At 43.4% G+C, this 20299-nt stretch overlaps 1 protein-coding gene across 2 annotated transcripts in view; it reads right to left on the reverse strand.

Moving 5' to 3' along the window:
* The window catches only part of ATRNL1 (attractin like 1), a 2333760-nt gene that overhangs the window by 1273103 nt on the left and 1040358 nt on the right, over positions 1-20299 (reverse strand). The gene's annotated exons all lie outside the window — the stretch shown is intronic.

Here is a 20299-nt window from a genome sequence, read left to right on the forward strand (position 1 = left end):
GAAACCTTATGCAAACCACTTTCTACAAGTACTGTTACACAGGCATGGAAAGAGTCCATAGTGATTCCATTGCTGCAGACCCACTGCGCCTTCGCAGTTACAGCCCTATTTCACTTCTTCCTTTCCCGGCAATAATACTTGAATGAAAAATGACTAGACAACTTTCTTAAAGAAACTCACAAAGTTCTAGTTAGCAGCCAGCTTGGCTTTAAGCCTATATTTATGGCACTAATCGGTGCAGTTGCGTTATATTGGCCCCCGCGGTGCAGGGGGGGCCTGAGCTTCAGGGGCACCCCTCAGCACAGTTCTAATTTTGAGGCAGCATTCAGGTGTTAAACCCATATTGAGACCCGAGTACGGTGTCCTTGGAGCTACAGCTTCATCCTGCTACTGACTTGGTCACCGTGGGGGGCCCTCCATTTAATTTGAAGGGGGGGGGGTAAGTTTCGATAAACTACTGAATTAGTGCTTCCTTTGGTTTCTGAGAAATTGAGAATTATTTTAGATTATGATAGAAGAGCAGCCAGGATTTTATTAAAAGTCAGTGCTGCATTTTATACGGAGTTTCATTAAATGCTTTTTAATCGCCTTGATAATGTTAAAATTGTGGTAAAGCTCTTAATTGGTTTAAAACTTTTCTCTAGAATGGAAGTCAAACTACTTATTTTCCTCCTTTGTGATCGTCTTGCAAGTCCCTCAAGAGTGAGGTTCCCAAGGGCTCTTCTTTGAGCCCACTCTTTTAATCTTTATTTATTTCTGTTAGCCAAACTTATCTAGTCTTTTTGGTTCTCTTTAATGTCATATTGTACATATTGTACGCAGACCATCGTTTCTTTTAAAGGTGACCTGGGTCATCAAGTAGATAGCTTTCGTCCATGCATTTTCAGCAGTCTCAGCTGGATAAAAAAAATCTCTCTGAAGCTTAATAGGAAGAAGATGCAAGTCCTTCTTCTGAGAGGTTCAGCTGACGCATCGAACCCAACCTAACGACCATATGAACTATGTATGCCCCCACAGCACAGCAACAAATCTGTGAATATTTTTTTACAGCAAACCTTTCTTTCTGACTCATACCAAAAGGGGTGCATGTTCTGGCTTCTATAACCATACAAGGTCATTCAGATCCTTCCTACAGACTGCTAAAAACAGCTGCCAGGATTCTAATATGTCATGCATATATATCTGTAGCACCCTATATATTAGGTTTATTCACGTTTCTGTCCACTAGACTCACGTAATTTCAATGACTGAGCTCGGGACACTGTTTTAGTACCAGATCTCACCAAGAACACCCAAAATCTCCTGCTCCGTTCAAGACTCCTCACTCTAACTCACCCCGCTCCCAGATTCATCTTCGTCCGCCTGCTCTGTGTTGCCAGCTCACAGAGCTCAAAGCCACTGGCACTGCTAGATCCATTTCAGATCCTTGTCCTCTGCTCATCTTCAGGAATCTCTCAACTTCAGCACCATACCAAGCTCCAGCAATCATCAACCACTTTCTTATCACTGACCGCTTCCAATGCAACCTCAACACTGTCACATCAAAGCCAGCCACAAGAAACAAGGTTTCAATCTTCCTGACCAATCAGTAATGACCCCCTACTTAGGCAAACTCAACAAAGGAGCAGAGTTCAATCAGCAATCTGTCTTCCACCAAACATTACTCGCCAGGATTCTGAACTGACCTGCTGCAAATTTTCCCTCATCACCATCACCGGAAAGGACAACATCAAATCAGTCAAGAAGTTCAGAGTCACTACCCTCATATTGATGGATTGCCCTTCAGACTTTTATACAGTAAACTCCCCTAACATATTACAAAGACTGAGTGGCATTGAAATCAAAGACTGCACTTGACTGGTTATCATCCGACCACTACAAAAACAATCCTTAAATTCTCCATTCCTAATTTCATGACTCTCTCTCTGGATTAGAATTTCTAAGGGTGGAAGTGGTAGTGGCGGCCATTAAAGATATTAATCTTTACTCAACCAATCAGGAGCCTTCAACACTGCCAGTCACTGCATCCTGCTCACCCAGCTGCGCGAGATAGTTCTTAGATGTCTTGGTGTTTATTTGATTTTTATCCTTTTTCTGGCTGCAATTAAAGGGTGGCACTTCCACCCTTTACCTTTTCCACCTCTCATTTCTCTTTTGGTGTTCCTCGGGGAGGACTTGACCAATCTCAATGATAAGCCTCTTGCATCTCTCATCCAGCATATAGATCGATGATACCGAGTTATTGTGTTACTTTAGTTGACAAACACCTGAAATTTCTAACCTCAAGCAGGGTCTGCTGAATTTCAGCAACTGGGTGGGTAGGAAATGGATTAAACGTCATATTGATTACACTGTGGTTTTGGTGGTGGGATCTAGGAGGACCTGTGAAATCATTATTTTATGATCCTCTGAATTAGCCGCTGACCCACAGACTAGGATTATGATTAAAAGACTGTCAAAATTGACTTAGACCTACAAATGTGCAAGTGCCTGCTGTAACATGTTCTTGCACAATTCAAATAAGGATACTGCATAGGATTCTCTCTCTTCATAAACCTTTCAGGACACTGCTCTGCTGTATCTGGTCTCATTAGAGCTCACCTTGATTGCTGCAATGCAGTGGTATTTAGGCATAAACAAACCTCTTACTTAATAACTTCAAAGCCTCCAAAAAAAGCTGCTAATAGGATTACATCTGCTCTTGGATACTGCAGTACATCCGGCATTTAATGCCAGCTTCATTGTCTACCCACCCACCCTTATATCCCTTTCACAACACTTTAAATTAAACACATGTATTACCACTAGATGTAAATGAAATTAGTTTGCAATTGTCATTTAGTAAAAACTTACGTTTTTAAGCAATGATGGATTTTATCAGCTAAAAGCTTTCTACTTCCAATTGACGTTTGTGGTGAAAAATCTCTCTTCAAAACAGCAATATTCAGGAATCCTCCTATCCTATGGCTACCTAAACCCTCTCCTATACATCAAATCATTTAACCTAACCTGCCATGGGTACCCAGATTATCCTCAAACAGGAAAACCTTCCAGACCTTATTTTTTGGGCTTTGAGCACCTGCCTCCTAGCAGGGTACTATTATATAATACAGAATTACTGAAATCTCAACTCTTCGAAAATGGAATTCATCACTCGTGGAAATTGTTCTATACGTTACCTCACTGTCCAATGGTGCTAAAGTCTTGACCTCTTGACTTCTACCAAAAACGTGAGGAACTTTGGTGTGAAAATTGACACAACTTCTCCCTTCTTTTTCAGTAAACCAAGGTACCAACACTATTTACTGACTGCCAAGTTGTAAGTCACATTGACTTTGTTCTTTCCTGCCTAAGCTATACCAGTGTTTGATATACCTCAGTTCATCTTCATACTCTGAACCGGTCTGTCAGACACCCTAGTCATTCAAGCTCTTTGCTGCTTACCGTGGCGAGACGCATTCCCCTAAAATCCAATGCATCGCTCATCAGGCACTGCACAGCGGTGGAGCAATGCTCCTGCAGTGTAAACATTTCACCTCCCACCCAAGAAGGACCCTTAGATCCAGACTAGGCCTGCTCCAGAACTAGCCCCACGCACAGGAAGAGCCGCATTGGAGGGATCTCCTTTCCATTGCAGACAGCTAGGCTCTGAAAATCTCTCCCCAAATGAATCAAAAACCTTTCTAACCACACAACAAAACTTGATAACTATATAAGCGTCACCAATAAAATTAAGATGTCAAGATCGTATGTGCTGACAAGCAAGAATACCCTCCTAATACTTATCTGCTTAAGGGACATTCCTAGAAATAGTATAAAACGTATACATCCTGATATAACATACAAAGCATGAAAACTAATGGCATAAAATATGACTCAAAGTGCAGTAGCACATCGTCTGTCACACAAACTGTCCCCGAACTCCAGCCCACGGTTTCCGACTGCAATAGCTATTCGTCACAGGATGGCTACCCATTCCTTCATGATATAAACTCTGTTAAGACAGAAATTATTTTATTCACTGCAGATCTTCCAGTTCTCATTATGTTTCCTCCCAGCACACACACCACACTTTTGCTACAAAGCGTTTGTGTACTTTTCAATTCTAGAATAACCCTAGGATCCTGCATTAGTTGTTTAGCTGCCATCGGCGGATACCAATATTCACAAAATCATCCTCACATCTCCTTCCACACAGTAGACACTACTCAGCACAATCGTTCTGAACTAGTTGGACTCCTGAAACAGTCTACTAGTTTGACTTGCTCTACACTCCTTCCTTTCTTCAGAAAACATACTAAACGTTGCCATAAAAACCTTTATAACCTCCTTCAGGGCACTCCAACATGCTACTCTCGTCTAAATTCGAGTGGTTATCCCAGGGAACTTACATACTACTCATTTTGTTCTGTTTTTTAAAGATACCAATATCCTTTCTCAAATGGTCCAGAGGTTAACTGATTCTCACAACCTTTGGTCAGCTAACCCAAATCTGCTTGCTGTACTCAAAGTTCTGTGTGCTTTATCGTGGTTCTGTTCTTTTCAACTAGTAGGTCTAGACTTTCAGCTGAACTGTGCTGTATTTCTGCTCTTCCCGCTTACAAAAACCAACTTAAAGATTCACCTACTCATGCTAGAAAGTGGCCACATCTTATGCTTACTCATTCTTCAGCTCCTAGGTCCTCCCCTAATGTAAATATTTAGATACGTATTTTTACCAATTTGCATAGACTAGTGTCAGTATTTGACTTGCCGTATTTTGTCTTTCAATCAACACCCATAATACATTTAATAAAATAAAATATCTGTTAGCACCCAAATTCTACATGACTTTTTTTTCATGGGGTAATTGTATATGGTGTAATTTTATATTTGCAAAATATAAAAAAAATTAAAAACCACATGCCAATGATAACATACAAACCATAGAGTCAAACGACCTATTTTATAATGTATTCTCTCAGATTCTGTGTACCACACATTGGACTCTTCCAAATGGTGTGCCTTACAAGCATGCTAAATGTGTCGTGCAAAGCAAACCTAAACAGATGTGATCTAAGGCACCATGATCAATAGTCTGTTCATTACAGGATGTTATTTTGCGTGCAACACTTCCCAGTTATCTATTACTCAAAGAACGCTCTCTATAGACATGATTATAAGGGTACACCTCAATGACTTTATCTGCATAAAGAACACTCCAATTATGATATTTTGTGCATACAGTGCAGCATCTCCAACGATCTCCTCTTTAATGTAAAAGAAAAATCCTTTATCTCCAGTTGCACAAATTAGACTTGTCTCCAACACTCTCCAGTCAAATTGGCACACAATACCCCCCTTCACAATGAACCACCGCAGAGCGCTCACCACCCCGCGATAACCAGAACACAGAATGCCCACCATATTGGATAGAGTAAGTTGGGGCTCACAATGTACAGATGACCCTCTCGCGTGCATAGGATTGTGTTTCTGACCACTGCAAAGCTTACCTTCCATTCTGCAGCTGCGGCTCGCCTGTGCGGCTCGCCTGCGATCTTCCGCCTAGCATACATCATTTTGGAACATGTTCAAGTTTGATTGTGCACCTGCGGTGAATAGGATTTCTCCTAGCTCGGCTCATTTCCTAAAACTAATTATGTCAATTTCCATTCTTTATATGCTTATTATTAATGTTTGCAAGAAGACACAGTGAGACCTTGCGTCATCTGTTGATGTTGGAGATCAGCATATTTTGTCCGTCTCTTCCCTCCTCTCTCTCTCCCTTTATTCCCTACATTATCTCACTTTCTTAAGTATAATGGAGGTGTACATTTTCCCTGAAAAGAACGTTCATTATTTTAACAACTCTTCCTAACTCGATGGGGGATGTTTGTGGTGCTAAACTGCTAAAAACAAATCTTACTTGGGGCAAGCCTTAGCTGAAAGCATTAAAATGTATTCTTCACTTCTCTCTAGCACAACAAATAAGAACAGCGACTAGACAGATGCAAACCGGTCCAAGAGGGAGTTTGTTTACATGTTATTGCTTTTATTGATTACACAAGCGCACAGACCAAGCCACTTTATGCTTGGTTATTCAGCAGTAGCACCCTGGGACATATTAGTTAATAAACCCAAAGACCAAGTTTTGAGAGTAAGAGAGCCGGCGACAAGTGAGTTGTGCAATATAAGTTGATTAGTTATGATGAGAAGGACAATATGGTTCTTTAAAAGTGAAACTCCATTTTCTAGCAAGAAGAGCGGGAAGAAGGATATGGGGATGGAAGGATTTCGAGAACACAGGGGAGGAGTCATGGTGGATGATGCGAAGCACCACATTTTGGCCACAGCTGAGAAGATCATGAGGCCATGCAGGATCACAGTGAGCAGGTCAGGTATCTTGGTCTGATTGTGAAGCAGGAGAAGAACATTTAAATGCGATCACAAATGGGGATATTGGAGAAGTCAAATAAGGATTTAAGATCGTGAAGTCTGTTGTTTCAAAAACCGAAAGTGACGCGGAGCAGATCCACGGGGAGCTGGGTGAGTGTGCATTGAAGAGCAGTAGCACCAGTGCTTTATTTGTCAAATAAATAAATGCTGGCCCTAAAACTGAATGGCAGGTGTTACGTGCAATGTCGCTGTTGCCTGCTGCGTCAAACCATCTCTGCCAGCGGCCCTCCCATCAGCCTGATGGTTGAGTAGCATCCATACCTGCTGGGAGAAATATAAACAAGCCTACTTTCAACCCCACTGAGTTTAATTTTCACGGAAAGGGAAAAAAGGATCGCCAATGCAACGTCATGGTGAAAGAACATTCTAATTGGCTGTTCTATTTCTACGCTCATTGGAAATACAGGAATCACTGATCTGCTCTCACTGCTCAGGTGGGGACGGGGGCAGTGCAGGTGGACGGTACAAATTATCTTGGTTGCCTAACTAAATGGGGAAGGTGCCCACCAGCAACCACTGAGAAACATTAACCACTGACTAGGACATTTTATAGGAACTGTTGCAGAGTTAGGAGGTGTAACTGTGGTGTGGTAGAGATGTCTGGAGAACATAGGGTCGATATATAAGTGGAGCGGTTGTTGCTGTTAAATAAAGTCTTGATAGATATCCATAAGGAAGAGAACTGGAAATAGACGGCTGTGATAAACCACAGTGAGATCACTGCATACAAAGACCCGTACCGTCACTGTAGAGCACAACTCATGGAGTCCCTAATGAAAGGAATTGGACGGGCTGAGTCGCTGACAAATTTGGTCAAATGGGGACCACAGTTATTAGGAATCCCAAAACATACTTTTTCTATGAACTAAGCACCCAGCCTCAACGTCAAGGTAGCTGTCGATCTAGGCCTAAATCAAGCGTTTTTTTTGCTCCCCTATCCTGGCTGATGGGGGGTGAAACCGGTACTAGGATGCTTGTTTCCGGTCCAGGGAGGGCCTGGCTTGGCAGTTCGGGCTGGACTGTTCCCAAGAGGAACCGGGTCAAGGTCTTTTTTCCATATGGCCAGGTCTAAACTGAGGCGGCATGGTGAGCAAAAGAATGATGGGTTTAACCCAAATCTCTTGACTGGGGGAGAATTTTTGGTTTGTTCTGCATTCCGTCCATCAATTGTGTCTCTTTTGCTTTCTCGCCCTAAGTGGTCCGGGTATGCCCAGACTTGGGTCCTGGGCTCACTGTGCCACTGGATTAAAGCTATCCTTACTGATGAGGAGTGAAACCCCAAAGCCGGTCCTAGGATGCTTGTTTCCGGTCCAGGGAGGACTTGGCTTGGCTGTTCGGGCTGGACTGTTCCCATTGGGTGCAGGGTCAAGCCCGATTTGACCAGATCTCTGTACTTGGGTGAATGTATGACATTGTTCTGCATTCTGTCCATCAATTGTTCTTTTTGCAGCTATTTGAAGACCAGCATTTCTTCACTTAGCATTGTGTTAATCTCTGGTTCAGACTGGTCAAGTGGAGAGTTATTGGGAAGATCCAAATCGATACATTTACCAGTCCAACTCAGATAGAAAATATGTGATTTTGGAAAATGCAAAGAAAATTCTGGGCTGGCAAGAAGACAGAGGGCAAAATGTCAGGCACACTGGCAGCTGTGTCAGAGAATCTGGCAATGGCCATATTTTTCAACCTACTTAGCTGCTTGATTGGTGAAGATTCTGGATTCAATAGCCATATTTGAGGCAGAGGACACAACACGGGTCCACAGACCTGACAGTAGAAAACAATGTCTGGTGCATGTTGGGAGCAGAGCGGACCTGTTGAGGGCCATGGCACACCCCAATAGATCACAGCAGCACTATGGTACAGATGCAGCGCTATGTTACGGCGCACAGGCCCTGGACCTACGCCATACTATATGAGTAAGATGGGAGAGAAATGACCCCATATTTAGAGGATATGGCTAAACTGCACGTCATGGTCTGAGTGTGGTAAACACAGAACAGGGTTTCACAGAATACAGGGCATGACAGTATTCAGCATGCAATCTGCTCAGCTTGGCTGTTTCTTGTACAAATTGCTTAACACACTTTAATTGAAACTATAGTGCTGGTTTTGTTTCGGGAGGAAATTCTTATTTGCGCCTGAAATGGAATTCCAAGTTGAGCAGTATTTACCCACCTGCTAATTGCATGTGTGTCATTTGCCTATTTGTAAACTGCGTACCCCATGCTATTTTCCCACAGGCTTTCAACAGGTAAAACCTGGCAAGAATCCTGTGGGAAAATAGCATACAATTACGATCCACACAGAAGGTACAATTTTCCAGGATACACAAATCAGAATTTTGCATCCATTTGCCTTTGCCAACAAGATCCTCGCCATGTTTTTGCCTGCTCGGTGCTTATGGACATAAAGTGTGGGGTACATAATTTGCACAATGTCAAATAGCACGTGGGCAATCACTGCCCAATATGGAATCCAATTTCAGGTCCATGCCATTTCCCTGCAGTCACTTTGCACCCATAACCACACCTTAGAACATCCCCTGGCCTTGCCATTATTAAAGCACAACAAACAAACCGCGCTGCCTTGTTAATAACTCGTGCAACTAAATTATTTACTCCATGCGGCTTCCGTGGTCCAGGCTTGCATCTGCTCGGCGCGCGCACCAAACCCCGGGCTGCACAGGCTGCCTCTTCCAGTTGCAACCGGCCCAGAAAGAAACAAACATTGGTGTCACTGGGCTGTGATCCGCACTAAATGAAGCGGGCCCGAGGGACCTTCTCTCGTGTTCTTAAATTGCACCGCGCTGCGGGCTCTAATTCGCTTATCAAATATTGATGTCCTGGGCCCAGGAACCGAAGCTTCCCCACACCTGCTCCCCGCATCCCGAATATGCAATTATCTTCTCCGGCAGCAGTAATTAGTTTTTCCGCGTCGTTTTGGGAGGTTCGCGATGCTTGCAGAATTGGACATCTAGTGCCGGTCTTCCCCAACTTTCTACACTACCCAGTTCAAATCAGAGGAGGGATATTGGGTGCGACGCTCCTTGGAGCCAACCACCAACATGGAAGAAGGACTACGAGGGTACAGAGCAGTACTGATGCTGATTTTGAAGCACGTGAGGATGCAGCCTTACTTCTGAAACTTTTCTACTGTAAAGTTTTTGGTATGCATCAGTCTTAGAATAAAGTTAAAGCTACAGCAAGAAAGGAAGAAACTAAACAAAGAAAGACCAATTTTTTTTTAACAAGACGTCTTTAAACGTAATGCATCTTCGTGGGCTAGATGGCTACAGCGCTCATGTGAATGTATAGTGGCATTGAGGCAGGTTTATTTTTTAAGTGGGATATAAAATATTGAGACGGACTCTAAAAGGGGCATGTTTAAAGAAGCATAAACAGATACGGGCATGGGTTAAAAAATATATAATAGAATTTTGTGCTTTAAACAGACGCTACCTGATCTGTATTTAGCAGCCTCTCAGCGAGTTCTCTCTGCATCCAAACAAACATAGCGCACACAAATTCACTAAAACAAGACAGAACTATTGGCTTTGCCAATGCTTGTTAGCAGTATGAGCAAAACGAGAAACAACGATACTTTTGTGAACATATAGAATTGAAAATGTTTCAGTTTCGAAAACAGGAGGCTGTGAAGTGATCATTACACAGAACCGTGGGAGGGGAGGGTCTTTCGGTTGTCTCAGTCACAACTGTTCTCACCTTCATCCCACTCTCTTAGTCAATCTCTCACTCAGTTACACACTTGTGGCACTGCACTCTCCACATCTTCCTGAAAGCCTCCATCTCATGATCTTGCACGCAGTCTTCTTCCTCTCCATCACTGTCTGTTCACTTTGTCTTTCTGCATGCACTTCTTCTTTGAAAAACCTATTCTTTACCATTCTCTCCACCCCACTCTTTCATAAAATTACAACTGACACACATATAACCATCCCACTGTGCGCTCTCCGGAGACAGCGAGGCTTGCATGCGCATGTGGTCTGAATATCATTGCAAAAAAGCACTGTGAGAAGCTCACACTGCTTTCAGTCTCAACTCTAGGGCTCTCAATCTTGTCTCCTCATCAACACACATCCACAATCTGAACTCACAAAGACATCTAGAAGCACCTCAGTCAGTTCACAGTATGCACTACTCAAGAGTCATATGTTGCAGGGAAAAAACAAACAGAAACACCACATATGGATAAAGCAAAAAGTCTTAGAGAGTACAAGATGATGTGAAACAATAAATCAAAAAAGAGACTGCATGGATTCCTGAGGGTTTTATAGTCATTTAAATACATTAAAAAAAGGATCAGCTCTTCTGCTTGTAAAGTTAAGGACATGAATTTAAGGCCTGTTAGGAACCCATTTCAAAGTCCATTTTTGACTACTAACACGTTGAGCACTCGCAAAACCCACTTAGAGCCCTGGACAGTGCTTAATTTGCAAAGCAATAGGTGCAGGGGCGTCACGTTGTTCTTAGGAGCCCACAGCTGGTGCTGCCAATGCCAAGGTTGCCGAACAAAGCAACCGAGCTTTGATTTTAACTTATGCCTCTTTTTTGTCTATGCCACTCTAGTACCCCCATTTTCTTCCTCTGTCACAGTTTTCCAATCTTTCTCTTCCTCCGCTTTTCTCTTTTCTTCCCGTCTCTCTCTTCCTCTGGTGAAAAAGTCTGCTGATGAAAAAGAAGTCGGACTCCCCAAAAATAACTACAAGTGGCAACCACTTGCAACCACCAACACAAATTAACTTAAGTACTGCAGATAGCACTTTTTTTTTTGTCCTCATTCACCTCAGATCACAGTCGACAGTGGGTGGGCTATGAATACCATTTCTCTGTTTCAAGGAGATGTAGGCAATCGAGTTGGAAACCTAGGGCAATGCCCGCCTACTGGTATATCATAACCCCCACAATGCCACTGATCCCTTTGTAGAGGGAGGAGAAGATCTCACTCTCTTCAGGTGGATTGTGACCGAAGGCTATTGGTGCAGGTTTGCAAAATAATGGAAGTAACGAAACGAGCAAGGCCCGACCAAGCCTGAGAGTTTCCAAAGAGGCATAATCATAGGACCCAAAGGATAGTCTGATTATATAAAACACCATTTTAAACAATTTTAAAACCATAGACATCACCCATCCCAGGTCAAACTAACACATAGACCATTTGAGCAAACCATGCCATATTGCTTTCCCCTTTCTATTCTGCAGTCTGCCCAAATCTATCTTAGAGGTCTTATATAGAGAGGACAGCCATTCTGAGTGCATAGGAGGTGTGGCCTCTACCCATCTCCTGCAAATTTTTCTCCTTGCCAACAAAATTGCAAAAATAGAAAACCCCTTGTGGGACCTATAACTTTGCAGCTTATTCCAAAAATGATCAACGTGAGGGTAATCTGGACTGGGGTTCCCATAATGTCAGCCAAAGTTGCCCCTACCCCCTTCCAAAATTCTGTTAGCCCAGAACAGTCTTTGAACATATGTATATCGGAAGCATTTGCTAGGCCACATTTCTTACAGATTACTGGGGGCCATTAGTTATTCTGGCAAGTTTTGCTGGAGATAAATAGGCTCTATGAGTGGTGAAATAGTGGTGAAATAGTGGTTCGCATGCATTTAGCACTTTATAAAGCAGAAACATAAATAGATGAGCTTAATGACATTTTTGCACTGAGATTCTGTCTCACTGAATGGATGTACTGCTTTTTGCCCAGGTTTGACTATCTAGAGACTATTCAGCTGCAATCAGGGCCGGACAGGCCTTTTATTCCACCGGGCATTTCCCCAGTGGCCTGGAGCTTTGGAGGCCGGTTTAAAAAAGCCTAGGGCCGCTCCTGTTGCCTTTGTCACCATATCCAGCTCCCAGAGGTTAACTGCAGCAGGCATGGCAATGCGTGAAAAGAGAGAAGGAGAGGGGGTGGAAGACAGAGAGGGGAGAGAGAGGAAAGCGGAGAGAGAGAAAATTAATGGATGAAAAGGGAGAGATTACGCACGGAGAGGAAGTGAGTGGGGCTGGTTTGAGCATTTTTGCCAGGGTTGCTTTTGATTCCCCAGTCCGGCCATCACTGCAATATTTGTGGCATCAACTTTCATTGTGATGTTTTTGAATCGGGCCCTGGATTTAGAACCTAAATTATATCATTTATTTATCCCTGCCTGCATTTCTCATTCCCACTGATTCAATTAACGAATGACAACTTTGCAGCACTCAAAGCTTGATCACATAAGTCACAGAAATATTTTAAACAATTCCATTAAGCTTCGGGCCGGCCGCAATCATTTACTGGAGTAATTATAGTGTCATTGTACTGATTTCAAGTGGCGTTGAAGTAATTAATACAGTTCTAATCGCTTCAAAGTGATTGTTTAATTGGTGTGATCTGATCGTCTTCAAGGAGATTTGTGGTAGTTCAAGTTGATTTGCTCGTTCTTCGGGAGCTTTGGGGTTAAAATATAAGAAGCAATCAAGGGGACAAATGATTTTGAGGGAGACTTGGGCCGGCTTGAGAAAACACAAGGCACACAGGTGAAATCAGATTTTGTTGGCTTCCAAATGAACAGGTCAGAGAAGAAAGAGTCCACCACTGAAGCCAGAGGCAACAAGGAACAGTAAAAACAAGGCGCACGAGGAAGAGCGACAAGCATTGATAGAGCCAATAAGTGTGGCTATGTCTTGCAACTGTTGGCTTTGCCGATGATTGTTTCATTTTGTCATGGTTTTGATAAAGCTTTATAGTTAAGAAAAATGCCAGGCCCCCACTGTCATGCCCCATGGGCGAACACGCGCGAAGGTCCAGTATATAAGGACCCGAAACGCTAACGAACGCGCTTAGCGTTCTAGCTTCGAGCCCCATTTCCGTCCCTTGTACCTGGTGCCTGACTTCCGCCTTTGTTGTTTCCGGTTTCCTGTCCTGTACGTTCCGTAGTCCGGGCACGGTTTCCTGAGAGTCCGGGGAGTTTCCTTGCGGTGGATTCGTTGGCGTTTTGAGACGCTACTGCAGATAGTCTGATTATGCCGTTCCTAGTACGGCTCTAGGTCTCCCGAATTCCAGTTGCTCGTTGCGCCGCTAGCGGCACGGCGCTGCGAGTTTCCTTGGTTCCCGTGGTTCCACTCACTTTATACACACCCGCGTGAGTGTTAACTGCTCCCTTCCTTTTTGCCACTGTTCCCATTCCCTATTTTTAGTTCTTGCTCATTGTTAGCCCTCCTTTTGACCCGCTCCTCTGGTGTGCCCATACCCACCTCAGCCTTGGCGTTTGTTGTTTAGTTTTCGTTTATGTCCTCCTCCTGTGGTTGATAGCTCCATCATTTCAGTGGTTCGTTACCCGGCCGAAGCAGGTTTCAGTAACCAGGAGCCTTACTCCTGTACATCCTGGTTCCATGCACCCACACTGCGGCTTCCTTGAATCCTGCATATAGCGTGGTCCTTTCTCCCCAGAGACAGAAGGGGCATCTCGCCTGAACCACTGTGCCTATTCTACCATTCAACAGAACCACGGTAACAGCGCTGTGCGCTGCTTTATTTTATTACACGTGAAGGTAAAAACAAAGAAGGGGTATTAATTTGTATTGTTTCCTTCTATAGTTTTCTGTGTTCTCCATCGACGCAATACACTAGTCAAGCTACATATTGAATAAAGCGGAGACCTCTTCCTCTGAACCTGTGAGTCTAGTGCAGATTGGGAAATAGAATTGTGAAGAATTCAGGAAGTGTTGATTCTAATCTTCTGTTGTTTATGGTATAGGAAGTTCCAGAGTAACACCCTCAATTCAATCCTGTTCCACTTCTGGAGTTAATAGAACTTGGGTATGCAAGACTTCAGAGTAAACTATATTTGGGTCAGAGAGCCGTTTCTGATAATAAAGATTAACCCATTCTTTATATTGCAGCGGATTATTGTCTCTTCCTGAAGTCTTCTTCAGCCGACCATAGACGGGGCCCCCACTCTTCCCTTGTTTTGTTTCTCTGTTTTCCCCTGACGTGTCATCCGAGGCTCTAGTGTTTGATAGAGTCGGAGGACCGCAGGCGAAGTTGGAGGCATATTCTACGAGTTCCTGACGCTCCTGCAGAAAACCCCGAGAGCCATTCCACCCACTCATCAATATAAAGAAATGGCTAAAAGCTAAAATATTTTATTAGTCTCAAAAAGTATAAATTGCTATTTTAGTCCCTGGCACTGGCGAGAACTACTTCTTGTGTGGGTGTGCTTCTTGTGAAATGGCAGGACGCCGTCACTCACAGTGAAGTTAGTCACTGGCTGAAGTGGTCTAACCCTCTAGTCCATGCTGTATGGCGTAGTGGGTAAAAGAAAAATGTGAATTACACAAAAAGAGATTAATGGATGAAGAGGGCTGGGTGAAAGCTCTCATAAGTATATTGTACATATAATTTTAACACAATCAAAAGGTCTTAGCTAATGCAGAACTCAAAATGAAATATTCAGATGCTACAAGGTCAAAGAGAGGAGGGAGCGACAGCTAGCCACACAAGACCCACATGCAAACCATGGGCCCAAGAAGAGAGTGCTTCGGATCACAGAACTGTGACCTGTTCTCGAAAAAACTGTTGCAACAAATTAAGTACTAAAAACGAATGCAAGTCAGATGGCAGCTTCACAGAAAAATTATATTCCAAATTGACTAAAGAAAAATTAAGTGTCATGTAACTCCAGGTGAAATGTATTTGTTTCAAAATGCTACTTAAAATTGGTAACATTATCAATTTTAATACATTATTTATAGTACTGTTTGGATTTTATGTATTTAACCGGTCAATTTCGTAGGGTGGTAAATAAATATCTGATTTTGACCATTAAATTAGTTATTTGTCTGCATGGATAAGGCACATTTAGACTTTCCACAACCAAAATATAAGTTATAAGTCTGTCATTCAGTTTGGTGGGACCCTCCCTTTGGAACTCTCTTGCCGACACTTTTCATTTAGTTTTCTCAATTTCCACGGTGAGCACTGGCCTCAAAAAGCACCTGTATCCAACCAGAAGCGCTACACTGACTATCAACATTTGTATTCTCTTCCTACTTCCATCTCCCTCCCTCCCTCCTGAGAACTCAGTACTGGAAAATATTAATCAGTAGAGAATGAATATAAAAACATATCATCTACCTTCCATTACACCTGCCCTCTTGTGTATATATCAAGCCTAATACTGATGTCAACCTATGTACTATCATATTGTTCTGTACAGCATTTCCTGCTGAAATGCCTCTGCTGTTTAAACTATCAAGGAAAAAATATATTTTACACAATAGATGTTAAATCATTGTAGCAATAAATACACACGACCAACAGGCATAAATCGTGCAGGTTAATGCAGCAGAAGATAGCTGGTACACAAGCGTGTGAGTAATGTGATCTCCCAGTGAGCAGAAATAACTCTCTTGGGCAGTTTTGTAAGGAACATTATGAATATATAGAGTAAGCATCCTACATGGGAGTCGTGCAAAAGCTCATAAAATAAGTATTTTGTAGTGACGTAGCATCAGGGGCGGCTGGTGACATTTGAAAGTGGCGAGGCGTAAAATGATTGCAAAGGAAGCAAACGAACGTGTGAGCAGTCGCGGGGGGGGGGTCACGCGGGGGGAGGGTTTCACGCGGTGGGGGGGTCACGCACGGAGGAGGGGTGGGGGGCGTCGCACAGGAGAATAAGCAAACGAACGTGTGAGCACTCGCGAGGGGGGGGGGTCACGCGCGGGGGGTGGTCGCACGGAAGAATACTATGAAAATTAAAAGGAAAACTTACCTGACCGCCTCTGCTCCTGGTCTGCGTTGGCGCCTCTGCCCTCTTCAAACTGGATGGAACAGCACGTCACGTCAGCACTGCAGTGGCAACCCCTCAGCCAATCCTGGCGCTGCTGCAGCGCCAGGATTGGCTGAGGGCACAGCCTACTCCTCGCCCGCCGCCTGCCCATTAGGAGACCGAGGGGCTCCTAATGGGCATGCGCAAGTCCGCGAAAACACAAGTGCGCATGACTGGGCACGGGCTAAAAACTAGCTCACTATGCCCACTCATGCGCACTTGTGCTGCAGTGCTGCCTGGTCTGACAATGCATGTCAGTCAACATGACGCCGGATTGCCCACGGACCGACGTCATGCTGATGACATGCATTGTCAGTTCTCCCCACCCTTGGCGTCTCTGAACTTAAGTAAACTAAGTTCAGAGACACCGAGGGAGCTGCGGGCGCGGGCGGGTGCATGGGGGCAACACCCCCACGCCCCAATGGACGCACGGCGCCTGCGTAGCATGCCTGGTTGGTCGTGTAAGGAAAGGGGATGGTGTGGTGCGGTGGTGGTGTCTGGGGACACATCAGGTCTGACATGGTGCTCTTCACCAGAATCGTCGATGCAGTTGCGACATCGCAGGCACATGTGCATTAGGCATCTGGCGTGTGCAAGTCATGTGACTTTCCAACCAAGCCGAAATAACTCTTAGGGCAGATATTTAAGGGAGATGGAGCTCTTGGGTATGATGAACGTATGGGGAATTGACACTACATGGGAGCCGTAAGAAATGTCACAAAATAAGTAACATGCAGTGACGTGGGATGTCTGGTTTGTCCTGTGCGTAAGAAAAGGGTATGATGTGGGGACGCGATGATGTCTGGTTTTGCATTTGGCCTTTCCTGCATAACAAATACTCACTTGAAGTAGCCTGAGGTCGATGCACATTCCAAATAATCTGTACTTAAATGGTCAGAAGCTGGTTTCAGAGGCTGACACTACTCCATATTATGTTGATAGTTCAGAGGGTGTGACTAGTGTACTCCAGTGAGCGTGCCTATATCAAGAATTATGATAGGTTACAGGAATCCATTAAACGTTGCCTATCATTGCCCATCATTTAGAGAAAAATAATTAAGTATTGATGAAATGACTTACAGCCTGATATAATGGACACCAATAGTGACCAATACAAAATACTATTGTTGTGTGCGTGTATCAAACATTATTCAAGACTTCTATTGTGTGACTATTGTTTAATGACTCGAAAAAGCTCATTGGCTAATCTACCGGAGTGAAATACATCAGCAGTACATAAAAGTGATTAGAAATTAAAAAATATATATTTTAGTTTACACATCAGAATGGAAAACAACGTTAAATGATATGTAACTCATGGCGGCATGTTGAATTTCTATTACCTATCACACTTCACACAATACTGTCTCTTTACATTTTAATCCGCTAAACAAGAGGTTTTTAACTTTAGTCTGAGGTCAGAACAATTACCATGGAAATGATTCCTCTTTAGGCAAAGTGTAAGTGAATTTATCACAAGAAGATATTTCAAAAATGTGACACAGCTCCAGCCCTCCTGGATTACCACAGCACCTCTGATCAACACATATAGAAAATTAGCTTCAATATTAAATGACTTTTGCAGAGAAAAACACCTACAGTAATGAGATGAGCTTGGACATAAAACATTTTATTACTGCAGAAATTTGCACTTAATGTCACTCCAGAAACAAATAATTTTGTTCTATTTATGTAAAAAGACCTTATTAAATAATTATAAACCAATACCAATTTTATCCCTGCCATTCCAAATTTCAAATTATTGATTTATAATGAAAAATAAGTCCTCCGAGTAATGTGTAAGATTATATACGATGCACGATTCCATGCCTTGAAGGATAGCCCCGTACACCGGCTTTGACAAATATCCCAATCTTCCCTTTTTAGAGAGCTTTAAATTGTCAATAGATCAATACTATTCTCAAAAACATAAACTTTCAATTAAGTCCCAGCTTTATATCCGCAATCAATCACTAACAACACGCCTGAGTCATTAAAGAGCGGATATAGTGGACATACATGATGGGTGACACAGAAGATGTGCTTTATTGTGACTTAGAACATCAATAGGCGGATGTCTCAGCTGCAGTCTGGCATGATGGACTGCAAGCATGGCTTGAGCCTCAGCATGCCCTGGAGGGCAGCATCCGGGAATATGCCCTCATTAAATCAACAGGATGTACAATGTGTGGAGACCAGAGGCCAAGCGTACCAAAATGAGTTAAATCCCGGTGACGCTTCAGCTCCATAGGTACATGAAGGACTGCGAGCGGGGTATGAGGCAGAGCACACCTGAGGGCCTCTACTTGGGCAGTGCATGGACTTCAGTCTTAGTGCACCTGAGAGGTATGAGTAAAAGAGCCCTTCAGTTTCCAAGTGCATTATATACCATGGGCAGGACTCAAAGCTGAGTACACCACTGAGGGCTGACATCCAAGAATGTGCAGGCCTTCAACCTGCATGATCTACTCTACACAGACCGCTGCAGGCTTACACCTGGGAGGTGTAAATATGAGGTACATTTTAGCTTTTCTTACACATGAATCAGTGATTCAAGGGTTCAGAGCCAAGCATACCTTTCACCACACAGCAGCTCTATCTGTGCTACAGCAGACATATGGTTTAAAACTGCATTACTACGCACAATATTGAAGAATGTACCAAAGTATGTCAGAGATAGTAATTCACCTTTACGTCAGATGCTTCAAATCTAATTGGTAATGGCTATGAGGCTCATATCCAGTGGCGGCTCGCTGAGAGAGTGCTGCGGGGCGGCGGGGAGAGACACAGGGTGGGGGGTAGTAGACTCCGACATACAACAGAACGGAGTAAGGTAAGTAAATAAATAAATAAAACAATTCACCGTGCGCGCGCTGCATCTCCGAGTTGGCGATGCAGCGCGCGCAAGGTAACGTGTTTTATTTATTTATTTACTTACCTTACTCCGTTCTGCCGTATGTTGGAGTCTACTACCCCCCACCCTGACCCTCCCACGCCTCACCGCCTCGCAGCACTCCCTCAGCGAGCCGCCACTGCTCATACCTTAACAGTATTTAACAAGAATATGAGCTGCTGCACACAAAGAATACTGCAAGCTACAGAACAGAACAAATTAACTCGGCCACAGTACAAGCAAGATACAGTATCAAACAGGTGCGATCCTTACACATAGAAAGATCCTTGAACTTCACAAGACATATGGCTAACTAGAGATGCAAAAGAACTACAGTTTATCATGGCCTATTTGAGTTCATGATATATTATGTGAACTGATGTAGCACTTACCCCCCCACTCCACAATGGAGCAAGTACACACTTTGTGTGTGGGAGGTATGGTTAGAGGCTGGCCTGTTCTGCAGCAAGGTGAGTCTTGAGTGGTTTTCTGACAGCTAGCCCATTGCTGTACTTAGACCCATTGAGGGAGCCAATTGCTGGTATCTGTTACTAGTTGCTAGTAAAACACATATCATGTAGTGGACTTGCGATTGGTCGGATGTGTGGGCTAATTTTGGAGCTGCTGTGGTGTTTCATGCTATGGCTAAGAATAAATGTAGACAACTTGGGATAGGAATTGTATAGGTCCTTCATGTTTTGGTTTGCTAAAACTGACGTGGTACAGAACAAAATCTTGCACACCTTTATATTATACAGTAAAGCATATTAATTTCAGTAATCCATTCATGAAATGCACGTGTGGATTACAGAGAAGTATGAAGGTATTTTAGCAAGACTATCCTGGTGGTGTTCGGTAACGTCTTGGCCATTGTTGCGGTTGTGGGAATCAGTCTGAATACTCTGTGGTTTTTGCTTTCACTTCAATCTTTACTGCTCTTTTGGGGCTGATTTCATTCACTCGTTCTTTCAAGTTGGTTTTATCTGTTGAAAAGATTACATCTTTGCAGAAAGTTTTGTTCACAAGCTAACTGTGAAAAAAAGAGGCGTGTATTGGAATCTCCAATAATAGAGACGTGTTTCGGGAATCTCTTGAGAGTGGTGTTCCTGAATCTTAAATGTTGTTGTGCTTGGGTATGGAA

This window comes from Triturus cristatus, chromosome 1_2, assembly GCF_964204655.1.
Source record: "Triturus cristatus chromosome 1_2, aTriCri1.1, whole genome shotgun sequence".
NCBI lineage: Eukaryota > Metazoa > Chordata > Amphibia > Caudata > Salamandridae > Triturus > Triturus cristatus.